This window comes from Primulina eburnea, chromosome 2 (genome assembly GCF_022965805.1).
Source record: "Primulina eburnea isolate SZY01 chromosome 2, ASM2296580v1, whole genome shotgun sequence".
In the NCBI taxonomy this organism is placed as follows: domain Eukaryota; kingdom Viridiplantae; phylum Streptophyta; class Magnoliopsida; order Lamiales; family Gesneriaceae; genus Primulina; species Primulina eburnea.
Genome location: NC_133102.1, coordinates 43,773,959 through 43,787,352, shown reverse-complemented (window position 1 = coordinate 43,787,352; position 13,394 = coordinate 43,773,959).

The window sequence follows — 13,394 nt, the reverse complement described above, 5'->3', positions numbered from 1 at the left end:
AATCCGAGAATAAAAACAAAACTCGTGCTTCGGATTGGTCACAATTGCGTCTCAATTATAACTTGACTTACTCTGCAATTTGATACATTTTTCATCGGAATGTTCACCCGATGCTAGATAATATCTAAAGTCATGTCAATACTTCGATGGAAAAGAATGACCGATTAAAGTATGAAGTGCAACTCAAGCAAAAAAATAAAATAAAGTTAGTGTATCAAAACCAAAATTTGAAAACTGGGTGATCAAAACTCAAAATAAGAAAAAATAGTTGAGCATAATAGTTTATTTTCCTGTTAAATTTTGATCAAATTAGAGAAAAAAAAAACTTATATAGGTCAATTTACAGGCTACTATCGCTTTCTTCTCCGAAAATTCCAATGAGTGCTTGTTTTTTCTTTTTTTCCTTTTTCCTTTTTGGAAATGTTTTTCACAACTTTTAAATTTTTCATGTTCATATTTAAAAGTCAGTCAAGTTAATCATCCTATATTTATTGTTGTGTAAAAGAAGCTTCCATAATTAGGGGCCCAAGGTCACTAGGGCATGTGACAATATGTATGGTTTGTATTTATTTTTTTGAGCAAAAAAGATTATATTATTATTATTATTATATTTTGATTTTTTTTTTAAATAAAGAAAATAGTTTTTTTTTTCTACTAACTTATTCATTTTTAGATTTTGGTTCACTAAATTTTCGAAGTTTTGGTTTTGATGCACCAACTTTTAATTTTCGACTATTTTGATTTAGTTGCTTATGTAACACTAGAAAATATTGACATGAAATTAAAAAAAAAATACTAACATGACATCGAAAACTATTGATTTATCAGATTTCACGTCAGCGATTGGACAAAAACTGAAAATTAATTAAAAGTATTGCACCAAAACAAAAATTTTACAAGTTAATTTAAACAAAACCCAAAATTAAACAAGTTAATAGATAAAGAAAAATTAATTACCGGTATTATTTACGGTCCGTGTGGGGACCCGGACGCTAATCAAGTTCTTAATCATCATTGGGACTAATTAATCAATTATAAACAGGGTCTAAATTTTTTTTTTTTTATGCGGAACGTAGTGAAATCAAACTAATATACAACTCAGTATATAAAAGTACAAGTCCTGTACTACAAACATACATTCAACTAAGGTTTAAACAACTAATGTCAAGTGTCCAACCCTATCTACAATCCAAGTCCGGAGCCTCCACTCTAATCACGATCTCTCCTCATCTCCTGGACCCTGATCATGTCCCACCTGTTGTCAAGTACACATACAGACAAGACAACAGCCGGATAACTCCGGTGAGAATAAATCCCAGTATAAATCAACGAAACATGCCATCATATAAACAAATATAAAGCATGTAATCAGGTAACAGAATATGTAACAAATCTGAAACATAATCAATATCATGCTGTCGACAATACTCGTAGATCTACAATTCAGACTAGACTCAATCCTAGTCTAGGGATCTCGGTTTCCAGATGTGGTATTCCTATATTGAATTCCGTAAAGGATGGAACCATAATCTCTATTACTCGATATAACCAGTGCCCTGGTATTCCTATATCGAATTCCGTAATAGAAGAATTCCAATACCCTTTACTCGATATAACCAAATATGGTGTTCCTATATCGAATTCCGTAATAGATTCCATTACTCGATATAACCAAACATCCAGTGTCCTGACCTAACCGTCAAGGACTGTAGCTCTATCGCTAGCATCCTATCTTGTGACATCGTGCAATGTGCTGTGGCGATACCACCCCTATCCGGCACGGTGTGTCACAAGACAGTTCGACCAATACCTGTTGTCTAGATATCAAGAGAACAAGTATATTAATCAAATCAATGCAAATATCAATGCACTAAAGTAAAGTATGTGATTTAGGGAAACCCAAGTCCATACCGACTCAAGTCCATCTCCCAATACCACATTGACTTATACCTTTCTTTCGTCGGTGTCTGGCTCAGTCGAAATCTTCAACTCACAGCCTGTCTGATACTGACAATACCAACAATCTCATGTCAAGATACCGTTCAAATCAATAACAATCTGATCAATCTGGATTTAATTCAAAATCAACGGTATAATGGTACAATTTCAGTATCCCCGTCAATACAACATCACCAGATAATAGTTACAATCCATAACCCATATCCAGTATAATCTGTAATCCAATCACAATTCAAATCTGTCCGGTATAACTCAATATACCCTAAAAATTCATAACAATTCCATAATCAGTCCGTTTCTAAATCTGACTTCGATTCTATGATGTCTAACATGTCAAGAACATCATACATAAATTCTATTCAATTCTGACAATAGCATAATTTCAAATCATGTCAAAACGTAGCAAAACTTACGTCAAAGTGTAGCCTACGTCGATAGGATTACAGTACCGAAGTCGGATTACAATTCAGACGGACGGATTTCTCAGAAAAGGCGTAAGGATTTTCAACAAATATACCAGAACCCTTTTTCCGATTCTTTCTTTTCTTTTCCCCTAAACCAACGTATATATGTATATATATATTAAGGTGCTCGGTAAATGATACGTGTCCACTTTTCAAATCTTTTGGGCGGCGCTCGAGCGGTAATAAACTACCGCTCGAGCGCGGCAGTTTCTGTCCGAACTCTTCCGAATTGCACATTGGCGCTCGGGCGGTCAAAAACTACCGCCCGGGCGCCACAGTCTCTGCCCGAAGCATTTTCCTACTGAACATTGGCGCTCGGGCGGTCGTAATCTACCGCTCGGGCGCCACTACTTCTGTCCAAAACTTACACAAGTTATATGAACTCTTATTTCGTGTCCCGATTAATCCTTTCGTAATCATATCAAATTATAAATCAATAATTACCGATTACTAGGATTAAATTTTCGGGCATTACAGTCCGTATATTTGTAACTGTATTTTGTATTGAATTTTCATAATAAATATGAACAAACCGAACGTTTGATAATTTTTTTAATACTCACTTCTCATATATATTGTTTCAACATACATTATTTTCTTTATTTTTCATTCAATTTTATCATCGAGATGATGGAAAGTTTAGAAATAGGAATTTTTTACAAATTTAAAGTGAAATGTATTTGACGATTTGCTTGATTTATATAACAAGTTTTTAATATTATCGTTCTTAATTTTAGTGGTGTACTGACATAAATATCTCTAAAAAAAATTATATGGGTCGAACTCAGGTTCAATCGAAAGCCCCCATCCTCAATATAATAAAAAAAAAATTACATGTCCATAAGGTTACATGAATAAACAATTTAATGTTGTTTGCTGTCAAAAAATTAAAAATTTAAGACTTTCAAATACAATTTAATGTTGGTGTGCGAGTGTTCTAGATGAATGCTTACGTAATGACAAATTTAAAAATGGTAAACTTTAATAAAAGCAGAAGAATAAAATTAGAAAACAAGTCCTTTATCTTCATTTGTTTGTGAAAGTGGATGATTAATGTTCCAATTCTCACCGCACCAACACACGAAATAAATAACCAACATTTTTATGTGCAATATTTCAATATAGGGAAAAAAAATATATATTTTTCGTATATTTTCTCTTTATAATTTTGGTCTGATAAATTATAAAAAAATGGATTATATTTATGCCTGCTTCAATTTTCAGCAATTTAGTCATTTCCGCGCACTTGAGTGTCATGTCAACACCGCCACGTAAGAAAAAAAATACCAAAATTACAACAACAAAAAAAAAGAAAATAGACAGCATAGAAAACAATCATCCCGAATATAAAAAATAAGGACACCAACTCACCTCCGGGATAAAAACTTATGTGAAATGGTCGTATTTTGTAAGACAGATATTTTATTTAGGTCATCTATGAAAAAATATTACTTTTTATGCTAAGAGTATTATTTTTTTATTGTGAATATCGGTAGAATTGATCCATATCACAGATAAAGATTCGTGAAATCGTTTAATAAGAGACTTGCTCCACTTTTGGACTACCAGAAAGAAGGTTTCAGAAATAGAAATCCTTGCGTCTATATATCATATTTTCGTTTCCAAATTAATAACACTCAAAACATAAATTTCAATTAAAAAAATGTTTCTGAAAACCCCGTCAACCATTTTTTTTTGTCAATCTTGATGATATCTAGATATTTAATCAAGAAGATATAGAAAATCAATAATAATAAAAATGATAACAAAAAATATATATATATTAAAAAAAAAAGAAAATGGAAAAAGGAGGAGACAAGGGTCCCCATGATGTCGGGCAAGAAAACATAAAAAAGAAAGCTACAATATATGCAAAGGTTAATTTCCCCCAAACTTAACTTTAGAATTGTGGGCGTCGTTCCATCCCCACAAGCAACTATGACATTTCGTAGCAAAACCAAACGAAAGTTTTCTGGTACTTTGTTGTGTTTCATTACAAGCCATGCAGTTTGTATATTCATTTAGGAAGTTTCGTTTCGCTAAATGATAAATATAACTTTTCATTTTAAATATGTATCGAGTAAAAGTGGTTTACTCGATTTAGATTGTGATATCTAATTTGTTCAAAATACAACCCTTGCTCATTGTAATCTTCCAACCTACATAAAAACTTTGAAAGAACTGAATTATTTGAGTTACATTACAACCATAATATAAGCTCAAATAGTTAATAAAATTAAGCTCGAATACATCAAATTCAATTTCTTGAATTTAACTAGGTTTTTCGAATAAATTAAATCAAAATCAATTTTTTAAATATATATAGGAACAACAAATTAAAGTGTATTAATCATCCATTAATTAAATTCTTTTAATTATTGATGATTGAATTAACTTTCCATTTAACCAACCAAATGGTGATTACCATCTAGCAAAAACATCACTTCATTATCTTTAGGCACTAGCTGAAAATGTTTTCTTGAATCTTTACGTACAATTAACACGCAGTGTGAAGTTAACATCGTCTGATAAGATCTTGGACATATTTGTTTATAACTTATTTAAATTATAAATACGATGCAAGTTTTCTATGAGACGATCTCACAGTCAACTTGATTCATACTTCCAATGGAAAGTAATACTTTTGTAATTAAAAAGAAAATGGAAAGTATTACTTTTGTAATTAAAAAGAATTTTTTTCAATTGTTGGGTTGGCTTGGATATTTGTATCACAAAATTGATCCGTGAGACGATATCATAAGATTTTGAGTAGAAAAATCACGAGTGTATTCATTTAAATTTCTTGAATTTAACTAGGTTTTTCGAATAAATTAAATCAAAATCAATTTTTAAATATATATAGGAACAACAAATTAAAGTGTATTAATCATCCATTAATTAAATTCTTTTAATTATTGATGATTGAAATAACTTTCCATTTAACCAACCAAATGGTGATTACCATCTAGCAAAAACATCACTTCATTATCTTTAGGCACTAGCTGATAATGTTTTCTTGAATATTTACGTACAATTAACAAGCAGTGTGAAGTTAACGCCGCCCGATAATATCTTGGACATATTTGTTTATAATTTATTTAAATTATAAATATGATGCATGTTTTCTATGAGACGATCTCACAGTCAACCTGATTCATACTTACAATGAAACGTAATACTTTTGTCATTAAAAATAATATTTTTCCAATTGCTGGGTCGGATTGGATATTTGTATCACAAAATTGACCCGTGAGACGGTTTCATGAGATTTTTTAAGTAAAAAACCACTGAGTGTACTCATTTTAAAATCAAAAAGAAGAAGAAACCTGGCTGCACACAGAATTAATACTTTGAGAGGTGAATGGATCAAAAGTCTAGAAATCAATCGGTCAAATAATTCCACCTACAAAAGTTCCCCATAAAATTCTCTGTGAAGTGTATCGTCCAAATTTATAGCTTTCTAAAAAGTTGATTAAAATAAAAAAATTTGAATGGCATTTCGATTGTAAGATTCGGTGTATCATAGGGTGTGAACTAATCCATTTTGATAAAATATATAGCAGTGATTATTTTACATGATTGAGTTTGATTTGCAGTTTTCTTGTGCAGTGTGTTGCTCAATTACGAATTAGTCAACACAATTATATAAAGAATAGATCTCTTGTGAGACGATCTCACGAATTTTTATCTGTGAGACGGGTCAACCCTACCGATATTCACAATAAAAAAGTAATACTCTTAGTATAAAAAGTAATATTTTTTCATGGATGATCCAAATAAGATATTCGTCTAACAAACTACGACCCAGACCGTCTCACACAAATTTCTGTCTAAAGTATTAATTTGACCTTTGATCACACGACAATTGGAAATTTATCATATACTAGAATCAGATATTCATTATGCTATCCCAAAATCAGCACAAGGTCGGGGCGGGGCAGCCACCTTTTCATTTTCCCGTGCATGAGCCATGCTATACACTAAATGCAATGCCCGGTGCTCATTCTAAATTGATGCACACTCGATGTTTACACGCAGTGGCGCAATCAGACTTCTATTTCGATCTGGAGGACTAATCATTAAGTTTTCAAGAAAAGTTGGTCACTGAAAATACAAGGAAACTCTCTCTTTGTTATGCTCTTTTTTCTAGGAAAATGTATCTAATCGATCAAGAAGCTGATTTTCGGCTGCTTGGGCTTTATTGATTCTTCCTTTTGGGCTTGAGTTGGTCACACTTCTGTTTCCAAAAAAAATCATCAGACAATAATCTCAAATCATATGAATAAATGAAAAAAAGTGTTTTTTTTGTTTTTTAAAATTTTAAAAAGATGCTATGGGCCTACTGGGCACTGGCCACTTAACCAAAGTTACAAATTTTAGTGGCAGAACTCTGAGTCTTGTCCCTTTGTGTTGTATCGGTGGAATTAGTACAGTCTTCTTGGACTCAAGCCATGAGGGATTCGATTTGGAAAATGATTTAAAATAATATTTATTTTCGGTATATCTGGAAACCACTTACTTATTATCGAAATTGTATAACTTCATGTGAAGTAGATTTTATATTTACTTCGGTTATGCTTGAAAATAAAGATTTTTAATTTGGAGTGAGAGATTATATTTGGAGGAGGATTTCATTGACATATTTCAAATGACATTGAATATTTGGAATCCAATGAAATCTCTGTCGAAAGTGTGTAACTTTAGTATGTCTTTTGTGAGACGGTCTCACGAATCTTTATATGTGAGACGCGTCAACTCTATCGATATTCACAATAAAAAGTACTACTCTTAGTATAAAAATTAATATTTTTTTATGGATGACCCTAATTAATAAGAGATCTGTCTCACAAAATACGACCTGTGAGACCGTCTCACACAAATTTTTGCCATGTAACTTAGATAGATATGAAGTAGATTTGAAATCTATTTTAATTTTTTTTATCTAACGAAATCAAAAGAATTTGAAATCAGGAAATCATCCATGCAGGGTGGGTTAAAAAAATTAAAATGGATACGGGGTGGAAAATAGAAGTATAGTTTTTAATATTTACTTTCTAACAATCATATTTATTATATATTATTAAAAAAAAGCATTGATTCTAAAACATAAGCGTAATTTAAAACCATAATAATTTTTAAGAAATGAAACTTATTGATTTAAAATAAATGACCCAAAAAAACTTGTAAAAGTCGAAAAAATATCAGAAATTTCACACTAAATTCCGATCCACGAGACAAAATATGAATCATGAGACATCAACCGGAAAATCCTGTGATCCGCCAAAATCGAATCCACCAACCAAATTAATTTATTCAAATAATATTTTTTTTAATAATGAAAATGCTTCCATTATTCAAATAATTGACACAAGATAAACAAGATTTGAAGTAATATATAAGCTACCGGTTTGGGCTACATATGCACACTCGTGTATCTTTTATACATGCTTGTGGATCATCTGAATATGTCTTAATTATATTAACATCTTGTATAAAAACATAAAAACTCTTATGAGACAGTCTCATGTGTCAATTTTGTAAGACTTGCATTTTCTGTTCTGAATTCAGATGATCATATCAACGTCATATATAAAAACATAAATATCCTTATTAGACTGTCTCACGAGTCAATTTTGTGATATAGATCTTCTACCGATATGAACCATAAAGTAATATAATTTCTAATGTCAAATATATTATTTCACGTCAAATATGAACCGATCCGTTCAAGAATATAAATATGTGAGAAGACATACCCATACAAAAACATGTTGCAAGTAACAATCTTGTTGTAATATAGAACCAAACTAAGCTACCTAACACAGCTACGGTCAGATATGAATGAAAAGCAAGAAGTTTGCTAGAGCTATGACGGAAATGTACGAACTTGAAGGAGAAATAGGGGACAGCCATTTTAGTTTGGGCATGTTGAGGTTTGGTAAAAACTTATGTGACATAGTTTCACGGGTCGAATTTGTGAGACGAATCTCTTATTTAGGTCATCCTATGAAAAAGTATAATTTTTTATGCTTAGAGTATTAATTTTTATTGTGAATATGGGTAGAGTTGACTCGTCTCACAGATTAGTATCCGTGAGACGATCTCACATGAGACTCACTCTTGAGGTTTTACACATCTCTTATAATAGATACAAATTTGGTATCAAGGTCTAATTTTTTTTTTCATTTTTTTATTTGAAATTATATGAACATTCGTTAATTTTTACTATTGCGATGTTACTCATATTTGAATATAAATCATATTATGGAGTGTTATTACACCGGTGTACTATAAAAATCGGGTTTGTAGGGAGATAACAAATTTAGTCCTCTAAATTGTCTTGTTTTATGTTTTCGTCCTCTAATTTATCAAAATTGAGTCTTACTCCTATAATTTTTTTGTTGGTTTTCTTATCCTATTTTGTCGGGTGATGACTAGGTGTCAGATATATCACCAATTTTATGGTGCCATGTCAAAAAAAATTGAGTCAGATCACCATTTTTCGTATCACGTCAATGCTTTAGAAAAATAAGAGTAAAACCAACAAAAAAAACAAAGTTACATGATTAAGATCCAACTTCGAGAAGCTAGATATTGAAAATAAAAAACATAAAGGTTCAATTGTTTTACTTTTAAAAAGATTTAAGTTACACATTTACCAGAAACTATAACTTTTGATTCAACAAGTATTCAATCTTTTAATTATATTGAAGCCAAGGTAACACATTTGATTCTTCTATGGATACAACACATGCAATTACTAGAAAAAAGGTATTTATGAAGCAATAATGGATGATCAAAATATGAATCTTATATTTTTTATAAATTTTAAAATATTTGAATTATATTTTATCATTAGTTATAATATTTAGTAAACTAGGAGTCCTCGATCCTACATAAATTGTTGGTTCTAGAAACTTGGACTCGCCTAATTCCAATGAACCGTTAGTTGATCAAATGTAAATTCCACATGGGTGGACCTATTATGGGGGCTAGTCCTTCGATACTTATAATTTTATTTATATTATTTTTTAAGAAAAAATTTGTGTGAGACTGATCTCACGTCTCGTATTTTGTGAGACAAATCTCTTATTTGAGTCATCCATTAAAAATTATTATTATTTATGCTAAGAATATTATTTTTTATTGTAAATATCAGTAGGTTTGACCCATCTCACAGATAAAAATTCGTGAGCTCGTCTCATAAGAGACCTATATCTATACTATATAAGTAAGAGACCTCTAGAGTAACTATTTTTTGGTGTCATGGTCTGTTTTACTAATTATATATATTAATAAAGTGTTAAAAAATTAATACAAGTCACATGTAATTTAGTGGATAAAGCTTATGTTTCTTAGCCATGAAGTGGAGTTGGAGGTTTAATTCCTACTTGGATATTTTTTATTCTTTATTTATTTATTTTTTAGTTCATATATCAAAATTACAACGTAACAACTCATTATTTTTTTATAAATATATTCTAATCCATATTTAAATATAAAACAAATAAATTATAAAAAAATATTGTACCGATTTGGTTAATTGATGGAGTGGGTCTCATGTGAGACCGTCTCACGGATCTTAATCTGTGAGATGGGTCAACCCTACCCATATTCACAATAAAAAGTAATACTCTTAGCATAAAAAGTAATACTTTTTCATGAATGACCCAACTAAAGAGATTCGTCTCACGAATACGACCCGTGATACCGTCTCACACAAGTTTTTACCTAATTGACGTGACACCAATATAAATTTACACAGTAAAGAAGAGAAAAAACTTCAACCATGAATCTATTTTGAAAACCGCTGCATAAATTTAAAAAATTATTTTCCAAAAATCAAAATTTACCAAATATACATCGTGCGTACCTCAATTATGCGTATGTGTGTAAAGTAGGCACTATATTTATTTATTTTGGGTTTCCAATTTTTGATATTTATGGATTAGCTCATGAAAAATGTAAAGGTGTTAAAATAGAATATTTAAAATTGAGCTATTACGTATTGTATTGTGTAAGAAATCATATCATAAAAGATTTGAGTTGGGTTAAAAAAAATTGTCATTGTTTGGAAGAGAAATCGAAAGTGTCATTTGAGCTGTTGTATGATTTATAAGATTTTAATTGTATCGTTACCACAAATAATCGCCAACATGAACACAGACGAAATCATAAAAATAAGAATATGTAATTGTTCCAAAACAATTACATATCCTAAAATAAAGTAATAATTTTCTCATAATATAAATTGATTTGTATTAAATTTAAATGGAGCTGGGACAAAATGAATTTTTAAAATAAATAGTTATAAAAGAAAATAGATATTCAAGTTTAATAATATGTAATCGAGTCGAGTCTAGTCGAACTCTTGAATGTTTGAGCTTGGTTCGTTTATAATCGAGCCGAACTCGAGCTTTATTTAACGAATATATGCACGGCTCACGAGCTTATTCAAGCCTTTATCGAACATAAACAAACTTAATAAATATGAATTATACATTTAAATGTTCACTAAATTAATTAAAAAGTAAATTATATATTTAAAGAAAAATATATTATTCTTATTAAAATTTATAAATTTATTATAATGAATAAATTTAATAAATTTTTCTATATATTTCATAAATAATATGCAAACTCAATAAATCAAATATCAAAACTATTATTTTTATCTAAAAGATTACTCATGAACTTATCAACGAACATGTTCACGAGCTAACGAGTCGAATACTGTAAAGCTTGAGTTTGATCTGTTTATCTTAACGAGCCTCATTAAACGAGCTCAAACGAGCTTTTATCGAATCGATGCTTCGAATAGCTCACAAACGGTTTGGTTCGTTTGCATCCCTAAGTATATGCACAAAATAATGGTCATTACTACATTTTTTACAGATATTCTAAAAAAGGTGATTGTTAAAAATGTATATTAATGTACTATAAAAAAATAAAAAAAAATCAAAAACTGTAATTCTTCCATTCCAAAATTTTCAATATTTTATTCCTCAGCAATCAAATTTGTAAAAAATTTGAGTTATTCTATTATCACAAACTATAACTTTTGAAAAATCGAGATTTTTTCATTCTCACAAAATTGATTTATAATTTATCTATTTTTATTTTTTTGGTTAACCCCAACCCACCCCACCCCACCCCACCACCCCACGCTGACCCTGAGGGGAGGGCCCGCCTTTTATTGGCCCCTGGATTCATATAAGCGGCGTTTTAATCAAAGAAGACTTCGACTTGGAGATTTGTTTTCCAATATTTACTATTTCAACGATGTATTAATTCTTTATTTTTATACATTTTTTTTAAAAAAAAATTGTTCTCTATATTAAATTATTACGAAAATAATAAATAAGTCAACTCTTTAACGTGCTTAAAAAAATTCTTCATTCACCCATAAGATTCGTAAAATTATTTTTAAAAACAATTTTAATTTTCAAAATATAATCTAATGTTCTATATTAACTTTAAAAATATCAGTATAATAAAAGCAGGATACAAATTTAATAAAAACAAATAAAATAATATAAATTAATATCTTGACATATTATCTTTTATTTATGAAATATTTTTCATATAAATTTATCCCCTAAGAAAAATTCGTGGGTCGGGCCCCTTCGTTTCAAAACCCAAACCTCGACAATATACTACTCTACTAATGAAGAGTTGTTCCGCAAAAACACGCAGCTTTGGCGGGTTGGGCTTTTGGAAAGAAAGAAAAAAAGTATTTATAAGTAATTATAAAATAATATGCATATTTCAAAATTATTCACCACATATAAATTATTATAAATAATATAAATAATTCAAAATCCATCAATTTGTAAAATAAATTAATATTTCAAAACTTATCGATCATACATGAATTATTAAAAATAACACAATAAAAAAAATTAAAATATCAACAGGCCTACCCGTCCGATCCTAAAACGCAGCTCAAATATCCAAGTGTTCTTTTTTTTTTTTAAAAAAAAGAAGTAAATAATAAAAGTATTAACATCAATTTAATAACAAAAAATATAAAAATAATAATGATAATTCTTCTTAGAAATAATAATTTTATTAAAAATATTGATAAATTCAAATTAAATCACAATATAAGTAAAGTTTTAAAATAATCAAAATATATTTCAAATATAAAGTTCAAACATTAAAAAATAAAATATTAGTATGACAATCAGTGAAAACAAAACTATAATTTATTTCAGTCTATCTTTATTACTATTGTTGTTGTTAATTTATTATTATGAATTAAAAAGGAATTAATAATTGTTATTTTATACTTTCCATAGTTAATTTTAATTTCATCAATTTATTTATCATTACTTTTTATTCAAAAAACAATAAAGAATACATTGCATATTCACCAACTAATCGAAAACAAAAAGAACTCTTATAAGATCGTCTCACAAATTTGTGATACAGATTTCTAATCATATCCAATTCATTAAAGTATTAATTTTTAATTTAAATGTTTTACGTTTAATGATATATATAGATGAAGTCGACTCGTTTCACGTGTATATTTTGAAAAAATAAGTCTTACTTGAGTTGCAATAATTAATCGAGATGTGGAAAAAGATAATTAAGTGCATTATTGGATTTTTAAACAATAAAAATACTTTATTACATAGTACTTAGTAAAGAAGAGTGTGTCGGGCCCAGATACACGTGCTAACCTCCACCCGAATATAAAACTTAGCCCTTAAGAAAAAATCGCGGGCCCGCAGACAAATTACTGCTAACGATGATGACTTGTTCCGAACTTAGATGCTCCACGTACACATGACAATGGTCATCAAATGTCGACATAATCACACGCTATCATTAAAATAATTGGGCTTAAGAAAAAAATCACGGGCCCGCAGACAAATTACTACTAACGATTACTTGTTCCAGACTTGATACTCCACGTACACATGACAACTGTCATCAGATGTGGACACGATCACACGCTATCAT